Below are 21505 nucleotides of genomic sequence, written 5' to 3'. Positions count from 1 at the left end.
TAAGGTGCTATTTCCACCTACAGAAACCTGATCATCCAAACATGACGGCTTTGATTTTGAAGACATTAAATTAGGAGTTCCTTCGGGCTAGGAATTAATCATATATATATATAATGTATATATTAGAAGAAAGTGCATTCAAATAGGGTTTATAGGAAGACTATACTTAAGAATCCCAACTCCTTTTTATTCACATATCTAAGTCAGAAATGTAGGGGACAAGACCCTTAGATGACACAAAAAAGTGATATGTGTCACATTCAGGTGTATTTAGAACTATGGGGTATTCTAAGTAATTTGTTAAAGGAAGACCTAAAGTGTATTTCAAAGTCCACCCCACTCCCACCACCGACCCTGGCTGAATTTCATTTTGTAGCTCTTTTCTGTTCTCATTAAGGTGTCATGTTTGTCAGTGGAAGTGCCACCTTCAAACCCAGACTTGCAGAATGAACTCTCAGTCACAGATTATTGGGTCTGTCCAACATCTTTGCCTTTCTCTCTTATTTCTGACATATAAATAGGGCAAGAACTATCATTCCCCTTTCCCTGAAGGGCAAGGTCAAAGACTTCTTTGAAAAGATTCTGATATCCTGGGTGGGGAAAGCAAAATAGATTTCATCCTCTCCAGGGTATGACATTTTGGGACAGAGACTAGCAATGTTCTCTGGAAACGTGCACCTTAAATGGCTTTTCTAAATGTTTGCTTATCTCAGCAAGAAGATTTGCTAGACAGACATGCCTGCTGTCATTTCATTAATTTGCTTAGTCAGCAAATGGGTATGCTGGCCCATCAGGAACACTGGGCAGAACTTGAGCTTCCTCTGTGGGGCTGCATTTGCCTGGCCCTACTTATGCATCAGTTAACAACCTGCTTTTCCAGAACTCTGACAGTGTGAATGATGGTTTAGACTTAAGCACCACACAAACACTTAGAGAAGCTGTTCCCTGCCTCTGCCTGACCTCACATCATAGGAAAAAGGACTATGAAATAGCCTTTTCTTGCCTCATCTGAGTTGGCAGCAGTTTTGATGCGTCCCAAACTAATTTAGTTGCAAGATCCTCAGCAGTAACTAAGCACCCAGCAGGCACATTCCATTCATCAGTCACCAACCCAGATGGTGTCAAAGTGTGCTGCCTGAGACACCTGGAGAGACAGAACAGTTCCATGAATCAGAGATGCAAGTCTGAAAGCAAGAGAAGAGTAAAAGGAGGCTGAGGGATCAGGGAAGAAATAAATAATAAATAATAAAAATAACTAATACAGCCAAACGAGAGAAGGATGGATCAAAAGCCTCTGGCAATGCAGGTAACTTAGTGACCAACTCATCCTGGTTTGCCCAAGACTTTCACAGTTTTGAAACTGGAAGTCCCATGTCCCAGGAACCCTCCTTAGTCCTGGGCAAACCAGAATGGCTGATCACCGTAGGTAGTCCAAGGTGGGCTTTAATAATGCAAGGCAGGTGGGGAAGAATCTGAAGAGCAACCTGACATCACGTTGGGGCCGATTACGTTTAAAATTTGAAAATGCCTCTTTTGACTCTGCCACCCTGGTCCCAGGAAGCAGATCCCACAGCATGCCACAGATGCGGCCCAGGCTGCTCAGCTTTGAAGGCTGTCACGGTCTCACTCTTCATACTTCTCTGAAGTGCCATTAAAGGGAACATTTTGTCCTCACAGATCAAGCTCCCAGCATACTCCAAAGGTTGACCAATATGTATCTCTGACTGATTGGACTAGAACTTTTTTATAGGCAGTTCTTCCTAGCTGTTCATTCTTGGATTATATAGAAATCTAGTTGACAAAGTGGTGCCCCTAATTGAATGAGGCCATGAAACTAACACTAAAAGCAAATCACAAAATTACAGTAGGAGTCTGAATCAGAAATCTCACCCTAGAGTCAACACAGGCTCACCTGCAAGGGAGAGCGTGGCCTTCAAAGTTTCTCAGGCACAGACACTCACTGTCCCAGGAGGTTGTCCTGCCCATCCCAAAGCTAAAGTGCTTTAGCACTTTCTCGTTTATCACTCTCGTCTGTCTTGAGCCTCAGACTGTCCTGCTGCTGGTCTCAGCATTGCCCTCACTGGAGTGGGCATCTCATGTTATAACTATGCCTTCCATTCTCTCTGCTGCCATGCTTCGGGACCTCGCCCACTCCTCCCTGCCCACTGGTCCTTGGCCTTGGCTTTCTGGCTAGGCATTGGCAGCCTACCTTGGCTCCGGCAGGACTCAGCCCAGATTACACAAAGGGTATCTATTTTTCCAGCAAAGAAATTCTCCTGTGGTTGGTTTCCCCATGCTGCTTGCTACCCACCTTGCAAAAGTGGAATAGACCATTTAATCAAGATGCTGTTTCAGGAGTAGAAGGCAACACCTAGGCCCTAGTTTTTCTACAGTGCCCATTTCTCAATACCAAATAGCTTCACACAAACATTAACTTACTTTTTAAAATATTTATTAAGAAATTAGCACATGCCAGGCCCTAATGCAGGCATTTAGAACACAGGAGAGGACAAAACAGGCAAGAGTGAAATGGCCTTTGCCGGTGCAGTTTATGTCCTGGAGAGGCAGAGAGAGATGATAAGAGTATAGAAACTGACTAATAACACTTAAGAAAATAATAAGCACTGTGAAGACAACGAAAAGAGGGTGCAGCCTTCCTGCAGAGGGTGCTTTCCCCTTATGGACCTTCCCACCCAGAGTGTAGTCTAACAACTCCTCCAAGAGCTCTGCACTGCCTCCTGCTGGCCAAGGTCAGCAAAACATGCTGTACTCTTCCCGGGTTGCTTCCATCTCTCCATGAGTAACTGTTTCGGTTTTTGCCTCTATCCCTCCCCATCTTGCCATTTGTGGAACACACAGTCTTAGTACTTTTCAAGGAGATGGGGGCTTTAGGAACGGAGGTTCTCTTGGTAAAATCCCTTCTTGAGATGCTGACAAAACAGAAAATGTCTTCTGCAAGTTTACGCAGTTTGGCAGTTATGAGCATGGGCTTTGGCATCAGCCAACCTGAGTTCTTTTCCTTCACCCCCATCTGTCTTGCTAACTGGTATTGGTTCTTCAAAGCCTGGTGCAAGTGTCTCCCCCTGAGAAAGCATTTCCTGTTCCCCTGCAATATGGGTACCCAGCAGTGTCAGCTTATAAATGCCACGTGGGCATGGTCAAGTCTTATTAATTTGATACCGAATCACAGCATCTGAGGCATTGATGGGATTCAATAAACATTATTGAGTTCATGCATGAATAAATGAATAAGTCTAGAGCTCAGCAGGCCAGCCTGGATCTGATAAACTTGGTCCCCTAGCTAACTGCATAACCCAGGTGTCTACAATGAAAGGCACAGTAAACTTGTTTTCCCTCAAATCGCATTATGCACAATGGAAAAGTTGGGAAGGCATCTCTTGGGTGGTTCAGACTGACTCTCCCCAAAGCAAGACGCACAACTGTTCTTGTCAAAGCCACACAACGACCTCCTCGGTGGACTTCTTTGAAGCATCCATTGATCTTTAAGAAAAGTATAATTGAACAAAAGTGCTTCTTCCAGCTTCTTGTCTTGTTCCCTGAATTCCCTCTATGTGTTTCCAGCTGTAATGTGAAATTCAACTGTGTGTCAGCCCCGATGACGGTGAACTCCCTAGCTCAGACACTGGCTTGTTTGGGGAAAGCTGTTTTCACAGCTTTCCCTGGACAAGGTGCTAATCTCTGACAGATTGGAATGAAAAGTTATCCCAGCAGCTCAGACCCCGCCCCCGCCGGCTGTGCTGGAGTGAAAGCATCAGTGAAAGCTAACCCCTAGGAGCCCTCTTTGGCATCTCCTATGATCTCTGCCTGCTGAGCAGAGGGGACTTAGTTGTTTGAGGAATAATGGAAATGTCATAGAGTCGCTCTGTTGCTAAATGTTACGTTACGGATAGTAAGCAATCAGCACAAATCCCTGATATTGAAGGATGGATCACGATACCCTTCTAGAAACTTCCCATCCATTATCTTGGCCTGGCAACACTAAGGGAAGGTTATCATCAAGGTTCCAGTTTGCTGAAGAGTAACTTCTCTGTTGATTTTCTGCTGAACCCTCATTGTGGTTGATAGCAGATGGCTCTAATATGACACAGCACTGGACTAGACGGACAGCTAGGGCAAGTCAATGATTATAAGAGTCTCCATTGCTAATAGAGGCCACAGGAAATTGTGTGTGAACATGCTCTGGAAACTGTAAAGCACTGTACAAATACAAGAAGTTATTATTATGGACCACCCATAAATTACTAATTTTGAAGAAAACTATGCTGAATATCATTTAATATCCTTTTAATGTCTCAGAAAGCATTTTAAAACCTCCCAATGCTTTGGTGGTGTAATTCTGAACTTCCCTTGTTACAGCAGGCAGAGTTTGCAAGCTCCTAAACTTAGATGACTTCGGTACTGTTTTCAGGGGAGCGAAGACAGTTTAAAGATGATCATGGTAGATCTCACCACAAGATGGCACTATTTATGACATTTATTTGCCTTGATTAAAACCGACCTGACATTTGAGGAGTCCAGGTCAAGAGGGAAAAAGAAGGCCTAAATACCACATGTTTAATTATTTAAAAGTTAAGTCAATCTAACACACAAAGTAAATAAAATATGTTTCCTATCTGGAAAAATATACCTTCCTAATGAATTGGAAGGCAAGGTACAAACTGCAAAAGCTGAGGCTCATGTTGCAGGCAGAACAGATGGCTGAGGGACGGTCAGCATCCAGCACCCTCCGTCAGCCCATCGTGCACTGTGATGGCCTTGCACGTGTGCCTCTGAACCCCATCCACATCCCTGTGCCCCTCAGCCTTGGGCCATCCTCGGAGGCCAGACCAGGGGAAAGGTCCTGCGTGATCTGGAAGTATGCTGACAGATTGGAATGAAAAGTTATCCCAGCAGCTCAGACCCCCCCCCCCAGCTGTGCTGGATTGCTTGCGCAGGCACTTGTGAGGGAAGTCACCTACAGCAAGGATTAGCTGACTTTTCTATAAAGGGTCAGATGGTAACTATTTTAGGCTTCGTGACCAGTGCAGTCTCTGTCACCCCTATTCAACGTTGCCACCTTATCACGAAAGCAGCCATAGACAATACATAAAATGAACAGGTGTGGCTGTGTTCCAACAAAACTTTAGGTACAAACATACATGGACCACAGGCCATGGTTTGTAGGCATGTAGTCTAAAAGCTGGGGCTAAGACTGCCAAATAAAATATAGGACACAAAGTTAAACTTGAATTCCAGATAAACTGAATACTTGTATAAGTAGGTCCCAAATATTGCATGGGGCATACTCATACTAAGAAACAAAATGGTTTATCTGAAATTCAAATTTAACTGTCCATCATGTATTTTTATTTGCTAAATCCGCCCATGCTAGCTGGGGTGGGAGCAGAGGGTAGGACTGTCCCATTGGCCCTGGGTACTCCTTACCCATGGGGAGGGCCACAAGCTGAGGGAGGCCAGAGCAGGGCCTCTAAAGCACAGGCTGTAAGGTCAGGGCTACATTGCCCAGGGCCTGAGGGCAGTTATGGTTTTTAAATGACAATTACATGCTCTCAAATAATAAATAGAATATTGTACTTCCAATTTATATAGTTGATTTTCTGGAGTCTGGGCATTTATATAGTCAACAAATGTTTGTCAAGTTCCTGTATGTGCTGGCACTGAAGGATACAAAATGGTGCCAGAAAAAAGGGAAAAAAGGCATAATCCCTGTCTCCACAGCGCTTATGCAGGGGAGGCAGACATCACACCAATGTGCAACTTCACACATAAATAATCATTACAAAGCAGAGGGGCCATGAAGAAAAGGAGAGTAACAGCAGAGAAAAATCAATCAAGGGGCAAGGAGGCAGACTGAGAAGTGAGGTTTGAGCTGAGATGCAAAGGAGCACTAGGAGTTGCCAGGTGAAGCAGAGAGGAGAGGAACCTCCTGAGGGAAGACCCTGAGCTGGGGCAGGAGAGGGGCCGGTGGTGAGTAGGAGGGGGCTCGGCCAGGCCTGTGAGCAGCTCCCATTCATTTCAAATGCAGCAGGAAGCTCCCACAGGGTTTTTAAAGGGAGGGAATATGATCCAATTCTCATTTTAAAAGCTCACACTTGCTGATTCTTCCTGCAGAGTGGATGGGGCAATAGGAAGAGGAAGAGAGAGGAGTCTTCGGAAGGCAGTGCAGTCATTCTGGGAACAGGGAACGGTGAGAAGAGCACAGCTTGGATAAGCCTGTGCAAGGGCTAGGGGATGGGGCAGGGACAAGAGATAGCGGTGTCCGGACCAGGGCCGGGGTTTCCGGCTTTGCTGAGCAGAGAAAATATGAAGGAGACGCAGGCTTGGGGAGAAGATGGACATTTCAGTTGTTGACGTGTTAAGTGGGAGGTGCTGTTTATACCACTGAGTCGACATCTCAAGGGAGCAAGGAGATACACAGTTGACCCTCCATATCCACAGGTTCCATACCTATGAATTCAGCCAACCTCAGATCACACAAATAAAAAACAGTACAACAACTATTTACATAGTAGCATTTACATTGTATTAGGTATTGTAAGTAATCTAGAGATGATTTAAAGTATATGGGAGGATGTATACAGCTTGTATGCAAATACAATGCCATTTTGTATAGGGGACTTGTGCATTCGCAAGTTTTAGTACGCACGAGGGTCCTGGAACCAGGAGATATGACTGTACTTGTCATATCTGCAGCTCAGAAGAGAGGCCAGGGCTACAAACGGAAGGCAGCAGGTAGTCAAAGTCCTATGGGAGGTATTTGTAGCCATGAGAGTAGCTGGGACCTTCGTGGTGAAAAGAGAAGGGTCTGAGTTGGACCCCTGAGGCCCTTCAGTGTTAGAAGCGGAGGCAGCAAAGAAGGAAAACAAGCAAGAGCAGTGCTGTGCAAAAGCCAAAAGATAGGAATGCGTTAAAAAGTTCTAGTTCTGACAATTACCAAATACATCCTTTTTCCTTGAGAGCTTGTAAGGCCCCTCCTCATCACAGCCTCTCTTACCTTATCTTATTGCTATACATATGATGATAGAAAGATAAAGCAGATGAGCGAAAGATAAAAACACATCCATCAACAGCCATTACAGTCACTCTCATTACTATTCACAAACTCAGTGTTAAAGGAGTAAGTAAAAAGATGAATGGGTGACTTTTGAATAAGTGAAGGAGGATATTCATTTCCCTCGACTTCTTGGTTAGGAAACAGATTTTGAATCTTCTTTAAAGAATTTTCCTTAACAAAATGGCAGCCAGTAAAGGTAGAGGCTCCTTGAACAAATCTAACGTGCGTTGGCATTTCCCAGCCTAGGAGGGCTGCCCTCCCATGGAACCTCAGTCAAGCACACTGGGCTCAGGAGCCTAGAAGAGTCAGTCCCATGCTCAACTCACTGGGATGACGGGTGCCATGTGCTATTCTGACTACCTATGGGGAACTCATGGAGCTCCTGTGACTCAGATTAGTGACATTTCTTAGTTCCTAGTAAATAACCTTGTGTTTTGACCTGTAACAATGTGAAATGTTAACAAAGCCATGAGGAAATTAAAATCCCTTGATGTAGGTTGGAGGCTGCCTAAGTGGATCCTGTCCAGGTGACAAAAGGTCTGCTAGACCCTGAGAAGAAACAAAGAAAGAAAAAGGTCACCGAGTAAATAGCCATGTGGTGAAATGCCAAAGTACAAGAGTTTATTGAGACCAAAGAGGTGCCTTTTACATGAAAGAATTCCAGCTAAAGGTCACTAACAGGTCCAAACACCAACTAATAGAGGTAAAATGGAAGCTGATGGTTAAAGGAAGACCTGGGGCTCTGATTGCTGTATTGGAATAAAATCTAGTGAGCAGCAGTACTTTAGTTGTTATTTTTCTGTAGAACTTTACAGTTTTCAAAATGTTTTTCCATATATAACCACCTTATTTTTTCAGAAACCTGACAACCGGTCTTAGCAGGGATTAGGATTTACATTTGGCAGATGAGCAGGAGAAAGGTTCAGAGAAGTTAAGTAATTTGCCTAAGGTCACAGAGCAACCTGGTCAGGTGGTTGCCAGAACCCAGGTCGTTGACCAACCAGTTCATTGATCATTCTAGCACAGTATCTTTCAGAACAATATCAGATCACAAAATGAGATCAACACAAGGCCTCAGTGATTCCATGAAGAATTTTCTGCCCAGCCGTTAGCCAACTTCTATGGCTGATACATATCTGTGTCTAACAATACCAGGGGTTTGTATAAATAGAAGCCATCAGTGAAGACACAGCAATAGAATTCCAAAAGAGGCACCACATAGAAAGCTCATGTTTTCCAAGCCAAACAAAGTACTGGCTATTACTGGAAGCCATGAAGTAAGGCAACATTAATATCAATTTGTTGCTACTTACTGTTGCTGTCCCCTCCTAAGAAAGGAGACACAGCCAGACTGCTCCACAGAGTGGCTCCCTGCTGGGATCTGTGGAGTTAGAGTCAGTCATACCTCATCTCTCTCAAATCATTTGACCACCTCTCTTGGTTCCTTTTATGAAAACCTGCAGAAGAGTTAACCACCGACCTTCCAGAAATGCAATCTGACTCCTGCCCCCATCTGGCCAAGCCTTGGTGTGGATAGGATGGGAGTGAGAGAAGAGGCTGAGGTGCAGCTAAGAATTCTGGCCAGCACAGGGACATAAGATTCCAAAATCCTCAAGGGCAAGGATCAAGCTTGAGGGCAGACTGACGTTTGGGCTTCACTCCTCTTGTCATCTCAATTACCAAATATGGTCATGCAAATAGCACTCAGTTACGGCTTGCTAAATTGAATTACTCTAAAAGGATGTGAGATGGACAAAGTGGAGAGGATGATTACTCAGAAAGACATGGCTTCCCCTACAAATCAATAAGAAGAAGGCAACCCACAGAAAAACAAGCAAAACATCTGGATAGGAACCTCATAAAAACAATATCCAAATGGACAATAAGCATATCAATAGGTGCTCAACATTGGTAATGCCAGGGAAGTACTAATTAAAACCACCTGAGTTACCATCTCATACCTTTGGAATGGCTAAAATAGAGGACACTGAGTTCACACTCTAGAAGCTGGTACAATTCATACATGTCAGAAGACCATTTGACAGTCCCTACTGCTGCCGAATATATACATATCCCATCACTCAATAGTGCTATACCTGGGTACATACCCACCGTAAATGCATACCTGTGTTCACTAAAAGGTGTGAACTAGAATGCTGTGAACACCATTATTTAGAACATCCCCAAAATGGAAACTGCCCAAATGTCTATTAACAGTAAGCTAAATAAGTAATGGCATATTCACAAAATTAAATATTATACAACGATGAAAATGAACTACCTGTACATAGGTGAATCTTACCAATGTAATGTTGAGCAAAAGAAGCTGAAAGGAGATATACTATATAACTACACTTATAGGAAGTTCAAAAGTGGGCAAACATACTGTAGGGTGTCAGAAGTTAATATGGTCACCCTTAAGGGATAACGACTATGAGGAGGATTTTTGAGGTGCCTATCATGTCTTGTTTCTTGACCTGGGTGCTAGTTACATGAGTGTGTTCAGTTTATAAACATTATTTCAGCTGTACATTTGTGATTTGAGCATATTTCTGAACGCATTTTATACTTCCAAAACAGCCTTTTAAAATGTATTTTATTTTATTATATTTAGAGATTTGTTCTTGTTCTGTCATCCAGGCTGGAGTGCAATGGCACTTCATAGCTCACAGGAACCCTAAACTCCTGATCATTTTAAAAACACATTTTGTTTTTCCAGAGGAGTTTGGTCTTTATTCCTTAAGCAAACAGTGATTTATTTCCTCCTTTCTGGGCATCAACAACCAACTCAAAAACCTTTTTTGAGGGAAAAAAATAATTTGCCAGCATTTCTAATTCCACCGCTGCTGTCATCCAACTAGGTGTAGCCTGGGAAGTGAAGAAGAAAAGGAAAATTTCTTCTCCCCTCCATTACCTCCCATTGCACATCCTTTCTTGGTTACTTTTTCTCTTTTCCCTTTTTCATTTACTTTCGGACTTAGACCTTACCCCTTTGGGAGGCCTAATTAGAGGGTAGTTTTGAGACTGGCATGGTGTTGGAAACCTGGGTCCATGGAGGAAGTCCACATCACACTGTATGTTTTGGTGGTGGATCACATGGCAGGAGTGAGAGGCAGGGTGAAATCCTGGAGGCTCTGCATGGACAATGATGCCACTTATTGTAGTAAGCACCAAACAGGCTCAAATCTCCTCTTTAGAGAAGTATTAGGACCAACAGCTCATTGGTTGAGAGCTGCCATTTTAATGGTTGAAGCAAGAAATGATATATATCATGTTATTCAATGCAACATGAACAAATGTCTTGAAAATGAGGCTTCATCGTTTCCTCCTTTTCCCTCCACTGTACCCATATATAAGTGATAATACAGTAGCCAATGCAAATGTCATATAAGCATAAAGATGAAAATGGAGCAAGCGACTGGGGTTAGCTGGGAAGATGTCGCCAACGGGAAGAGAGGAATCCGGCATCGGCAATTAATCATGGGCAAATAAATCGGGTATTTAACAGCAAGGATACCATCAGGCGCCCACTGAGAGCTTCAAGGAGTTCAGTTCCCTCAGTGATTACTAAAGCCAGCTTTGATCATTTAAAAATCACATTTTGTTTTTTCAGAGGAGTTTGGTCTTTATTCCTTAAGCAAACATTGATTTATCTCCTTTTTTCTGGGCAGAGATTCCTGTCATATAACTGCTCTGGCTAAAACAACTCTTTCTGTGCTCCAAAGTCTCAGTAGACTGCTTGTAGGAAGAGAATATTTTAGTCTCTTGGAGCTGCCAACAGGCAAATGGAAGGTAAAGAAAAGACTGCCACCCCCACCCCCTAGGTTTGGAACCATCAAAAACCAGAGCTCAAACTTTATAAATAGAGGCAGCAGCAGGGGCGTCACACTCACAAAAACCACTGGATGCTACAGCCTTCGAAATTTTGACCTTTCAAGGTCAAAACCCAGACCTTGAAGGTGCAGTGGAGCCAAACCGTCTTCATTTGAAACTGCTGAAGGCAGGCTCCTCAAGTGTGGGAGACCAGGAGTCCAGGCCTTGAGATCTCAGATCTGGGAAACTCCTGCGAAAAGAGAGAAAAGGAAGCCAGACCGAGAAGGGAGTGTCCCTGAGCTGAATCTTGAGTGTTGCAACTGACATCTCTGCTTCTCCAAGCAAGACTCCTGGACTCACTCCTCCCATGACCCCCACAGAGGGGACATGTGAGCAGCTGGAAAACCACCAGACCAGGCGTGGTCTGGAGGCTGAGTAGATTCCTTCCCCATCGCCCCCACCCCTACCCCCCATGAAGGATGGTAAAATTGCCAGAGAGCCACATTCCTCCCCTGGAAGGTGGACGGTGTCTCAATGGTAGATCACTCTGTATGTCTTTTAAAGACACTTGCTTCCTCCCAGCTTCCGGCTTTTGGTATATATTTGGCAGCAGAGGTGTGTTTAATTAGGATTAGAGGAAAGGTTCTGATACTGCCTGTGAACACCCTCAGCCTGAGTATAGGCAAGAGTGGGAGGCTTTACCGAAGCCAACCCGGTGATTTTGCTGTTGAGAGGTGACAATGTGCTAGCAGCCCTCCCTTGCTCACAGCGCCTCCTCTGCCTCAGCGTCCACTGTGGCCGCCCTCAAGGAGCCCTTCGGCCCACCGCTGCACTGTGGGAGCCCCTCTCTGGGCTGGCCGAGGCCGGAGCCAGCTCCCTCTGCTTGCAGGGAGGTGTGGAGTTAGAGGCGTGGGCGGGAACTGGGGCTGTGTGGGGGGCTCACAGGCCAGCGCGAATTCCGGGTGGGCGTGGGCTTGGCGGGTCCTGCACTGGGAGCCGCCGACCCACGCCACTGGCCCCAGGCAGTGAGGGACTTAGCACCAGGGCCAGCAGCTGCGGAAGGTGTGAGGGGTTCCCCTGCAGTGCCGGCCTGCTGGGGCTGTGCTCCAATTCTTGCCAGGCCTCAGCTGCCTCCCCGCCGGGCAGGGCTGGGGACCTACAGTTCACCATGCCCGAGCCTCCCCGTCAACCCTGCAGTGGACTCCCACACCGCCGGAGCCTCCCCAAGGAGCGCCACTCCCTGCTCCGTGGTGCCTGATCCCATCTACCGCCCAAGGGCTGAGGAGTGTGGGCATGGGCCACAGGACTGGCAGGCAGCTCCGCCCACTGCCCTGGTGCAGGATCCACTAGGCAAGCCATCTGGGCTCCTGAGTCCAGTGGGGACTTGGAGAACTTTTATGTCTAGCTGGAGGATTGTAAATGCACCAATCAGCACCCTGTGTCTAGCTCAAGGTTTGTAAATCCAATCAGTACTCTGTGTCTAGCTAATCTAGTGGGGACTTGGAGAACTTTTGTGTCTAGCTAAGGGATTGTAAATGCACCAATCAGCACTCTGTGTCTAGTTCAAGGTTCGTAAATGCACCAATCAGCATCCTGTCAAAACGGACCAATCAGCACTCTGTAAATGGGCCAATCAACTCTCTGTAAAATGGACCAATTAGCAGGATGTGGGTGGGGCCAGAGAAGGGAATAAAAGCAGGCTGCCCAAGCTAGCAGTGGCCGTCTGTGGAGATCTCTTTCCACTTAGTGGTGGCGTTGTTCTGTTTTTTTGTTGTTGTTGCAGTACACTTTGCTAGTGCTCGGTTTTTGGATCTGTGCCACGTTTATGAGCTGTAACACTCAGAGCTGTAGCACTTGCTGCGACGGTTTGCAGCTTCCCTCCTGAAGTCAGTGAGACCACAAACCCACCAGAAGGAAAAAACTCTGGACACATCTTAACATCTAAATGGGAACAAACTCCAGACACACCATGTTTAAGAATTATAATACTCACCGTGAAGGTCTGTGGCTTCATTCTTGAAGTGAGACCAAGAACCCATGAATTCCAAACACACAGTGATTTAGGTGAATCTCGTCACCATCAGAGTTAAACAGCACACATTCAAAACTTTATTGGCCTCATCCTCTATGGTGAAAAGAGTTGCTACTACATGCCAGGTACTGTAATGGGCTCCAAAGAGTAAAAATAAGATTCTGTTTTGCTTTTGCCTTTGCAGCACTAGTAGAGCAGAGAGACAGACATATACAAAGTAAGTTTTAACACCGTGGGAGAAGAACCACAATGGAGGTATTTCAAAATGCTATGGAAATACTAGGAAGGCTGAGTCAGTTATCATGGGAATTGTGGGGCCAGGCAGGCTAGCAGGAAGAGTGTCTGATGAACTCTTTACTGAAATAAGCAGTTGATGAATTTTAAATAAGGAAGTAGCGTTGAAGCGGGATCTTGAAGTATAAATAGGAATTCTTCAGGTCAAAAAGAGAATGGCACCCCAGCAGAGACAAAATTGGAGCTACAGCTACCGTTTAAGATGGTGCTTCTCAAATTAGATATGCTCAAGAAACCACTGCTGGGGGTCAAGGCGCACTCAAAGCCGCGGAATAAGGATGATGTGGCTTTTCAGGGATGTTAATTTTGCTTAAATATTTGGGTAAAATAAGCTATACAAGAAGAGAAGTAAAGGCATTTTTAAATTGAAACAAGCATGAATATTACATAATAGAAGACAAAATTGACATGAACTTTTTTATTTGGTTTGGTTTTGGGTTTTCTGTTTGATTGGGTTTTTTCTAGAGACAAGGTCTCACTCTGACACCAAGGTTGGAGTGCACTGGCATAATCCTAATTCACTGCATCTTCGAACTCCGGGGCTCAAAGGATGCTCCCACCTCAGCCTCTGAAGTAGCTAGGACTACCAGCGTGTGCCACCATGCCCAGCTAATTTAAAAAACAAAAATTTTTTTGTGGAGATAGTGTCTTGCTATGTTGCCCACACTAGTATGCGGCCTGAAGGAATCCTCCTGCCTCAGCCTCTCAAAGTGCTGGGATTACAAGTGTGAGTCACTGCACCTAGCTGACATTAATTTTTAAGATAAAGCATTAGCCCTCAAAAAAAAAAATACTGTGTGCGAGCAGGGTGGTGGGGGTTCTGCCTTCTGCTACAGACCCACATCCCGAGGTCTGTGTCTCTTTCATCTGTCATTTGGGGTATTCTGAAGGGAAGGAAGAGAAGCCTGGTTTACATATAATCTGGGGATCAGGGTGTTGTGTGAGATAGTTCAGTGGCTGATCAGGGCCGGACAGCCAGAGCCACACAGTGATGAGCTTCACAGAGCCTGTGAGTGAGTTTGGACTGTACTCGGTAGGTAGAGGAGAGTCCCTGGCAGCCTGCCCAGACAAGGTGACTATGCTGCTTAAGCTGCACTGTGATCCTCACTACACGGACTTGCTGTCTGGACAACATAACTAAAGCACAGTGCTGACCTAGTCATTCCCCTGCTCAAGACTTTCAGGGGCTTCTTGTGGCTGCTGAATGAAGTCCAAATTATATACAAACCTGGGCTGCAATGTGGAGAATGGATTGCAAGCAACAAGACTGACGGTGAGGAGATGGGTGAGCAACCTGGGGAGCTGTTGGAGGCTGAGGCAAGGAAGCACAGTGGGAGTGGAGAGAAGTAGATGGCATTTGAGGTCCTCATTGTTCTCTAACTTGCCATTGCAGCCTCCATCTCTCATGTACGTTTTTCTACATTTGAATAAAGCTAAATGACTCACTACTACTTGTGATTTCCTGCAAACACATTTTTTGCTCATTCTGTTCTCTCTACCTGAAATGTCCTTTCTTGACCCCGTCTCCTCCTGATGAAAAGGGCACCTGTCCTTCAGGGTCCAGCTCAGATAATCCTGGAAGCCTTATACTAAGCATCGGCTATGTGCCAGGCACCATGCCACATGCTTTGCATACTCTCTAATCTCTCTTCCCTGCAAAGTGAGTAGCACTATCTCCATTTGCAGATGAGGGAATGGAGCATCAAGGAGGTTAGGTAACACACTCAAGTCCACTTTGCTTGCAAGAGATTGAACCAGAATTTGAATCCTGATCTAGGTGATGCTAAAACCTGTATTTTTTCTACAACCCCATACTACCTGCTCCTTCAACTGACTCTCTCATAACCAAGCCTACACATGAGTTGAATTCCTCCCATATTTTCTCAGTATAGACTGGCACCTCTCTGGATGTATAGCATTATTAGAAGTGTGGGGTACGATGAAGGAGATGTGGGTAGACTGGAAGACCTCTACCTTTTTCATTTAATTTCTTTTGAATCGAGATGGGGTCTCACTCTCTCACCCAAGCTGCAGTGCAGTGGCACGATCTCAGCTCACTGCACCTTCTGCCTGCCAGGCTCAAGTGATCCTCTCACCTCAGCCTCCCGAGTAGCTGGAATTACAGGCATATGCCACTACGCCCGGCTAAAGACCACCTTTAAGAACAACAGTGTTCATACTCTGGCTTCAACTCTGGTGGCTGTGTGGCTTTAGGCAAGTCACAAAACCGAGTTACACTTCGTGGGATCATTGGAAAACAAAATGAAATAAAACAAATGAAGCTTGCAAATGAGTATGCACTCAATGATTGGTTCCTCCTCCCTTGCACATGATAGTTGGCCAAAAATGTTTTAAAGGCTGAAGGAACAAAATGAAGGAAGGACATCACTTGATTGCTGCAGCTACATAAAGCTTTGAAAAAGTGGAAACCCTATGTTTGGGTCCCAACCCTCCACCCCCAACACACACACACACACACATACACATACACACACACACACACACACACACACACACGCAGAGCTTTCAAATACTCTATAACATACACTTTCAAGTATATTAAAACCCATTTTGGGAGCTTCTCAGACCTGCCAATACCGGAGCCCAGTCTCTGAGCTGAGTTCAATCCCAGAGCCCACAATGCACTGTGCCTGTGAGGGCTGCCCTGCCTCGGGGCTGGAGTCTGTACTTCACCAGGTGCTTGCTGAAGAAAGGGCCCTGAGATGCCCTTTATCCTGACTACTCCTCCCTCCCACACGGCTCAACCAATCACCAAGCCTGTGGGTTCTACTATCCGCTTCTCTCCCTCCCCTCTGCCCTCTGTGGATTCTACCATCTGCTTCTCTCCCTCCCCTCTGCCGTCTGTGGATTCTACCATCTGCTTCTCTCCCTCCCCTCTGCCCTCTGTGGGTAGAGCTCTTCCATTTCCCTGCCTCCTGCCTCCAGCATCATTGATTGCCCTGAATTCTTGACATTGCAGCCAGGGTGATACAGTGGTGAACAAAATGAAGCCTGCCCTCATGAAGATCAAACTCTCCAAGTGCTATTTAGAAAGTTCACCAGTGTCTGGGCCCTCCTTGCTTCCCAGCCTTGTTTATTCCCCCCATTCCCCTGGCATTCTCCACTCCAGTCACACTGAGTCTCACGTCTCACCAACACAGCTTGCTCTTCCTCCCCTCTGGTGCTTTGCATATGCCCTTCCCTCTGCACGGAGCATCTTTTCCCTATGCATCATCCCCACTACTTGACTGCCAGCTCCTCTTCACCCTCCCAGTCTCAGCCTCAAGGTCACCTCCTCCAGGGAGCCTTCCTTAACCCCCAAAGGCACTGGGTGCCCCTGCTATATGCACCCTTAGCACTATGGGTTTTTTTTAAACTCTCCTTGAAGTCAAAGACTATGTTTTATATTAACTTTATATATTTCTGTCTTTCAAGGGTATAAGTATCTGAGGCTACTATACCACTTGTTGATGAAATGAATAGTTGAAGCAGCCAGTTCAGCCTGTGATGTAAGGTGTGCTGAGACCTCCCCAGGTATAAATACCCTTAGGCAGTCCCTCCTGGGCATCTAAAACTTCAGAGGGGCTGATGGGGAAGAGGAAAGGAGCAGAGAGGCTGAACAAACAGGTGTTTGGCAGCCATCCTCCCTCCCTCCCTCTGTCCTCCAGTACAGCGCAAATCCAAGTTCACTGTGAATCTATTCAGTATCTGGATGATGAAAATGACATTTTCTTTCTTGCCAGACCATTTTGCAGCCCTCAGGGTCCATTGTTTCTATTAACTTTGAATGAACTTTTTTTTTTTTTAAAAGATGGAGTCTTACTCTGTCGCCCAGGCTGGAGTGCGATGGCGTGATCTCAGCTCACTGCAGCCTCTGCCTCTGGGATTCCAGCGATTCTCCTCCCAGGAAGCTGGGATTACAGGTGTCTGTCACCATGCCCAGCTAATTTTTGTATTTTTAGTAGAGATGGGGTTTCACCATGTTGGCCAGGCTGGTCTCAAACTCCTGACCTCAGGTGATTCGCCCACCTCGGACTCCCAAAATGCTGGGATTACAGGCATGAGCCACCGCACGTGGACAACTTTTAATGAACTTTTTACAAGAATTTGTGTTAATAGGGAGCGTCTGGTAGACCTGGTTGGGAAAGGGTTTTTTGCAGGGGTCTCTGTGCCTTGAGATGTGTTCTCAGAGAGAGAAGGGAACCATCAGAGTGGGTGTAGCCTTGAGTCATGTTGAGAAGCCGGCGTCCTTCAGTTTTCTCGTCCTGGTAAGCGTTTTTCAGGTCTGCTGGGTTTTGGCACCTATCAGCAAGGCTATTTTAAAGCACATAAAATCTGAAAATAAATGGAGAAGGGCTGTGGCAGAGGAAGGCTGGTTTGGCAAGGACTGGTGCTTGTGAGTTAGCGTTGACACTGCAGGACACTGCAGCAGAAAGCGAAGACAAGGTTAGAGAGAAGGGCTTCACATGGGGGTCACACTCATACCCTCAGGCCTCCTTCGTCCTCACTGGAGGAGACACTGATGTCACACAGCCCGGAACCTTCTTCTGCTTCTCCTGGGATCTGCAGGATGGGGTTGCGGGGAGAGGAGCAGTAAGAAGCAGCTAATTTCACTATCGGGAAGAGGTGCTAACATTCTACCTACCCCTCAGCCTTTCCCCATGCCAGGCCCCTACCAGTATCTGCAAGCCAGGTGACTGCTCCCCGACTCACATGGCCTCTCTTTGACCCAGGTGGCCAAAACCCAATAACAGAGAGTGCCTAACCTCCTGCCTTACTCTCAGCTATATCCTGCCCTCTCCCGCCCCATTCTGTCCCACATGCCTTGCACTCCATTCGTCTAACCTGTTCCTGGTCACCCTGGAAGCTGACCTCTGATCTCACGCTCTGTGTCCAGCTCTACCGCTTGTCTGGTGTAGCTGACACAGGATACTAATCAGCTGGTCCCTCCCAGACCACTCCCCTCACTGAAGATCATTTGCATCTGTGTCAGAGACCGCCTGCTTTAGAATGCCGGGGATGCACCTGAGGCAGCAGGGAAGGAGGAGGCGCCTGGGTGAGACTCCTCGGGTGTGAATCCTAGTCCTGGGGTTTATCTGCTATGAACTGGATTACCAAGGTGAGTTCCTGAATCTCCCCCAGCCTATACCTCTTCATCTGTAAAATGGGGATTATAATAGCACCAGCCTCACAAGGTAGCTGAGAGAATTCCCTGAGCTGATTTACATTGTAAGTGCTTAGCAAAGCACCTGACCCACAGTAAGTGCTCAACAGATGTTGGATAAAATAAGAAAGTCAGCCCCCCAAGACCGTACTGATCTTCATGAATGAGAAGTGGATGCTTACTCCCCACACCTCCAAAAATACAAAATCAAGATGGTTAGAATAATAGTGCCTTTCTCTGTCCTGGGCACCCAGGTTCAGAAAAGAGGAGCATAGCTCCACGGAGGGTCCATGAATTGAATGGCTGCAGTGTGGCTGAGGAGTAAGCAGGGATCCTTGGGGAAGGAGTCTGAGGAATAGGGGTTCATTGGGTAGAGATTGGAGAGTAAGGACCTCTGGGGCAGGGGTCTGTGGGGCAGGGACCCATGAAGTAGGGTCTATGGCTTCCCTTGAGAACCCAGAGCAGGGAAGGAATCAGGATGAGCTACAGCTGTCACCCCCAGGGCATCAGGGCTGCGGAGGCTGCATGGGGGCTAGAAGTCAGTGGGCCGTGTGTGCTGATAAAGCCATAAGAATCATTAGAGGCCAAGCAAACAGTGCTTTTCAGGTGTCCTGTGTGGCGTGTCCTGGCAAATGCAGAGGATGGAGAAGGAGCATTTTCAGTGGCACCTGCCAGAGTGAAGCAGGCCCAGGTACTGCTCAACCCCTTTCACTGAAGTTCAGACTTGATGCTAGGGCAGCAAATGCATGTTCTGTGGGTCCTGCTCCTTTCTGAGACGCCTGCCTTCCCCTTGACCTTCAAGTTCAGGAATGATAAAAATGCCAGACCTTCCACAGGTCTTTAGGGAGGGCAGGCCCACTCATCCCAGAAAGGCACAATCATTAGTGTCATCTCATTAAACTGAAAACTGTTGCCGACTCAGGCTGGAGCTGCAAAGGGTGCTGCCTCCTGGCTTCTGCGCAGCCTTCCCTGGGAGTTCCCCATGGTGGGATGAAAACATGAAAGTGAACAGGACAGGAAGGGGTCCTGAGCCACGGTGGCCTGCTGCTGGCAGGCACTGGGCTGCGGGCAACGAGGGTACCAAGATGAAGGTATTATTTGGGATTAAGATTTGGCTGTTCTCATAGAGACAGCAAGTACAGTGGCTTAAATAAGGTAGAAGTGATTTCTCTTGCACCCAACAGCCTGGATCCAACATGGAGGACCCAAAGTGCTGGGGACCCAGCCTCCTCCTCTCTTGTTGCTCCACTATTCCTAGGGTGTTCCTCTCAAGGACAAGGGTAATTTGGTCAAGGACAAATTCCCATCACATCTGCACCCTAGTCAGTGGGCGGAAGGAATCCCGTGAGCTGTGTCCATCACTGCTGCTGGTATCTCTTCCGCCAGAACTTAGTCATGTGACCTTTCAAGAAAGCCTGGAAAACACTGTCTCTGTAAGAGTGCCCAGCTAAAATTCACGGGCTCTATGAAAGAGAAAACAGGTGTGGGAAAGGTTGACAGTCTGTTAGAGTGATTAAGACTGAACCCTGCCCATGAGCAATGCAGTGTGCAGACCAACAAACCACAACAACGCACTGGGCAGGAAAAGTAGCAGTATTCATTTACTCAAGGAACACTTATTTATTAAGGCCTACACACATTAAGGAAATAGATGTAATAGTACCGTCCTCGCCCTCATGGTCAGGTCTTAGGGGAAGGTCATGGTCTTAGGGGCTCATAGTCTTAGGGGAAAAAGTCATCAAATGTACTAGGTGCTTGCTATGGTTTAAATGTTTGTCCCCTCTAAAACTCATGTTAAAATGTAACAGGTTGAGTAGGACCTTTAAGAGGTGGTTAAGCCGTGAAAGTTCCACCTTCCCTCATGGGCGGCATGAATGCCATTATAAAAGGGGGAGTTCAGCCTTCTTTTGCCTGTTTGCACTCCCTCCTTCTGCCATGTGAAGATGAAGCATTCCTCTCCTCACTGGGGATGAAACATTCAGGGTGCCATCTTGGAATCAGAATCACTAAACCTGCTGGCACCTTGATCTTGAATTTCCCAGCATCTGGAACTGTGAGTCACTAAATTTCTTTTTATAAATTGCCCCATTTGTGGTATTTTGTTACAGTAGCACATAATGGACTAACTCCTATAAAGGAAACGTTTGTTCATTCACCACACCCTGCTACCTAATAGTCCATGCACCAGTCCCAGGGATCTCGTGATAAAAGACACCACCCTTTCCCTCAAAGTGACTCACTCTTTAAAAGGAGAGACAGACACCTGACTAGACAACTGCAATCTGCATGGTTAATGCTGTGATTGTGATAAGGCCAGGGACCGGTCACACAGCCTGGAGGTTTTGCAGGACCAGAGAGCCTTCCCAGTGCTTTAACACCAGGTGGAACCCCAGAGTCTTGGTGCAACCCTGGGGAGCAGCCTGTAAATGACTGAAACTGAGTTTCTCACAAGCCCGGCTAGGAGGATCAGAGTTGGATTTAGATTTATTTTTTTTAAATACAGAAAAAAGATATTATTTTCACACTGGGTTATACACTAAGATTTATTTCCACCACACAAATGTAACTCCAGGAAACTGTGGGCTCAGGAGGCAGAACTTGGAAGATTCCCAGAGGCAGGAAATAGGTTTAGAGTGTCCAGAGGATGCACGGTGAGTGATTCATTCACCTCCTCTGCATCACAGAACTTCACAATGTTATTCCCGCCAGCCAGGAATGTGATAGCAGCTGGGTGGGGGTGAAGTCAAGGCTGCGTGCCCTGAGACACCCACTCCCTTTTGAATCTCCCCCAAGGACAGAGTCCACAGCCCCCAGAAAACTTGTTCTTGAGTTTTATTATCTCCATGGCCAAAAATGTTCTTTGTCTAGCCAAAATCAGTATTACCTTGAATTTAAATCCACTTCCTCTTATTTGGGCTTTGAAGGGCTAGGACAGTGTTTGTCACCCTAAATTACCAGAAAGTGCTTTCTAAGCTATCAAGTCTCATAAAAATATTAAGTGGTTTTGTTTTCATCATAAGTAATAATATCATGTAGCAGGTGAGGTAGAAGCTAAATTTTATTGAATAACACAGCCTATTCCAGGAACTGTGCTAAGCACATTACATACATTACCTCCCTGTAAACC

This window comes from Chlorocebus sabaeus, chromosome 24 (genome assembly GCF_047675955.1).
Source record: "Chlorocebus sabaeus isolate Y175 chromosome 24, mChlSab1.0.hap1, whole genome shotgun sequence".
In the NCBI taxonomy this organism is placed as follows: Eukaryota; Metazoa; Chordata; class Mammalia; order Primates; family Cercopithecidae; genus Chlorocebus; species Chlorocebus sabaeus.
This window is presented reverse-complemented; position numbering follows the sequence as displayed.